We start from the raw sequence: 3652 nt of genomic DNA, 5'->3' as shown, positions 1-3652 counted from the left end.
ATACCCATCCTGTTATGACATCAGGTGTTTATACCCATCAAGTTATGACATCATGTGTTTATACCCATCCTGTTATGACATCATGTGTTTATACCCATCCTGTTATGACATCATGTGTTTATACCCATCCTGTTATGACATCATGTGTTTATACCCATCCTGTTATGACATCATGTGTTTATACCCATCCTGTTATGACATCATGTGTTTATACCCATCCTGTTATGACATCATGTGTTTATACCCATCCTGTTATGACATCATGTGTTTATACCCATCCTGTTATGACATCAGGTGTTTATACCCATCCTGTTATGACATCATGTGTTTATACCCATCCTGTTATGACATCAGGTGTTTATACCCATCCTGTTATGACATCAGGTGTTTATACCCATCCTGTTATGACATCAGGTGTTTATACCCATCCTGTTATGACATCATGTGTTTATACCCATCCTGTTATGACATCATGTGTTTATACCCATCCTGTTATGACATCAGGTGTTTATACCCATCCTGTTATGACATCAGGTGTTTATACCCATCCTGTTATGACATCATGTGTTTATACCCATCCTGTTATGACATCATGTGTTTATACCCATCCTGTTATGACATCAGGTGTTTATACCCATCCTGTTATGACATCAGGTGTTTATACCCATCCTGTTATGACATCATGTGTTTATACCCATCCTGTTATGACATCATGTGTTTATACCCATCCTGTTATGACATCAGGTGTTTATACCCATCCTGTTATGACATCAGGTGTTTATACCCATCCTGTTATGACATCATGTGTTTATACCCATCCTGTTATGACATCATGTGTTTATACCCATCCTGTTATGACATCATGTGTTTATACCCATCCTGTTATGACATCATGTGTTTATACCCATCCTGTTATGACATCAGGTGTTTATACCCATCCTGTTATGACATCATGTGTTTATACCCATCCTGTTATGACATCAGGTGTTTATACCCATCCTGTTATGACATCAGGTGTTTATACCCATCCTGTTATGACATCAGGTGTTTATACCCATCCTGTTATGACATCAGGTGTTTATACCCATCCTGTTATGACATCAGGTGTTTATACCCATCCTGTTATGACATCATGTGTTTATACCCATCCTGTTATGACATCATGTGTTTATACCCATCCTGTTATGACATCATGTGTTTATACCCATCCTGTTATGACATCAGGTGTTTATACCCATCCTGTTATGACATCATGTGTTTATACCCATCCTGTTATGACATCAGGTGTTTATACCCATCCTGTTATGACATCAGGTGTTTCTATCCATCCTGTTATGACATCAGGTGTTTATACCCATCCTGTTATAACATCATCTGTTTCTATTCACCCCCCACCCAACAGTACTCAACCAGGGTAGCTTTAATTCTGAGATGATCTATAATGTATTGGCAGTAATGGGTTCATGATATTGTATCTGTTTACATAAGTAAACGTAAGGGATAAGTAAGTGATCTTATTCCTCAACAGTTGCATAATATGTGAGTTCGTAGAGTGTCGTTACATCTCATTAGAAAGTCAATAGGACTCATTATGAGCCGTGCTGAGAATTGTTAGACAACATTTGCTCGTTCTTTATTGTAACTCACAGTAGTTCCCTACGATATCTTCCCAGCTCACATTGAAAGCCCTTGGAAGCTGGGTTAGATGAAATAAAATAAACCAGTGTAACAAGTCCAGTGTAAAACTAACACCTACTTTAACCTGGATTTCCCAGAATTTTGCAAAACTGTTAAGGGCACACTCATTATCAGTTTATGTCAAACTTTAATGGACATTCTGTGAGATACAGAATCCTACCAATTTTGTTTAGTATTGTGGTCCAGGCAGCAATGGTGAAGTGTAACTGGGTGATGAATTGGCAGTAAAAGTTACAATGCCTGAAAGACCCTGAGCTTTACTGGCTTAATTACACAGACACCATAAAGTGCCACATCTCCCATAGCACTACACTCTGTAACACAATCTCCATTAACAACGTCTAACCTGTTCAATGTGTTCCCTGACCCGCAACCTACAATGCAACAAGGCTAATAAAGAGAATGGTTAGCATCATTACTCAAGGGATTCATTTATATTCATACTGATTCAAATGTATGCCTTTTTTTACGTGCTCTGATATAAAGGTGCAAAGCAGCCATTCTTTATATCTCAATATCAAATCATTTCTGAGTAACAATTAAGTACTTTACTGTGAATGTTTTCCATTTTTTTTAAAATTGCTTCTTAGCCAAGAATTTTGCTTGGACTGTCTGCGAGTTGGGAGGAGGGGGGAACTAGCTGCTATTGGCAGAAAACTAGCTGTTATTGGCAGAGAGGTTTGGAACTCTCTTTCTTATTGGTCTATTAACTAAGGCCTAAATTCAGTCAGATCAAGCATAACCGGCGATAACAGACACAGGCAAAGCAGATGTTTTGGCGGTGTCAGAGGTGGAACTGTGTTGGAGCCGTCAAATCAGTGAGCAGATGCTCTTGCAATCATTGTCACAAAACCAACACCTGTCCCACTCACATTAGAAGCTCAGAACGAGAAAGTGTCATTAAACTGAATAATGAGAATTTCTATCATCCTAATGGAGGTGGAAGATTACATCTCACATTCCACTGTTTCAACTTGTAAACAAGGCCGCATGGGATTTCTGGTTAATGTGATTCTGTGCAGCCAATGTCCACTTTAGGTATAATGCTGGGAGCGTGTGGCTTTGACAGCTCTAACGTAGTTCCACCTCTGACACCGTTGGCTAAAGCGGATCTGATTGAATCAAGCCCCAATTTACCGCCTGGAGTTGACACCAGGCAGGCCAAAATTACATCCCAACAAAACAGGCTAACGGGGGGGGGTTATAGCTGTTATACTAAAAGGGCATTATCGTAATTTTCACAATTTCACAGTATTACTCCAACCTCATAGTGTGGAAGTATATATAAAACACAGGGAAGTCACTGCACTTGCCCTTTAAGGACATCAGTGTTTGGTATTCAGGCTTAGCTTATGCACCTTCTTAATGAGGTTTGCAGAAGTGGCTCCCTTGCGTGCACTGAGTAAATGTAATTCAACCCCAGAAAACATACCCACTGGGTGGCCCTACCAATTTGATCAAGGAGTTTTTATTCAATTTGTTTTTCTGAAAGATATACACAATACCAGCCAACTCCTTCTTTCTATATTTAGAACTTCGGTCAGCTATACTGGCCTATGGAGTCCAGTGGGAAACACAAACTATCCAATGATGGGACTTATACAAGTACTTGGGAGTATGGCTAGACGGTACACTGTCCTTCTCTCAGCACATATCAAAGCTGCAGGCTAATGTTAAATCTATACTTGTTTTCCTATATCGTAATTGCTTCTCTTTCACCTCAGCTGCCAAACTAACCCTGATTCAGATGACCATCCTACCCATGCTAGACTAGAGAGATTTAATTTATTGATCGGCAGGTAAGGGTGCTCTCGAGCGGCTAGATGTTCTTTACCATTCGACCATCAGGTTTGCCACCAGTGCTCCTTATAAAGGACACATCACTGCACTCTATACTCTTCTGTAAACTGGTCATCTCTGTATACCCTTCGCAAGACCCACTGGTTGTTGCTTA

Source organism: Oncorhynchus clarkii, chromosome 6 (genome assembly GCF_045791955.1).
Source record: "Oncorhynchus clarkii lewisi isolate Uvic-CL-2024 chromosome 6, UVic_Ocla_1.0, whole genome shotgun sequence".
Taxonomy (NCBI): domain Eukaryota; kingdom Metazoa; phylum Chordata; class Actinopteri; order Salmoniformes; family Salmonidae; genus Oncorhynchus; species Oncorhynchus clarkii.
Note: the sequence above shows the minus strand (reverse complement) of the source record.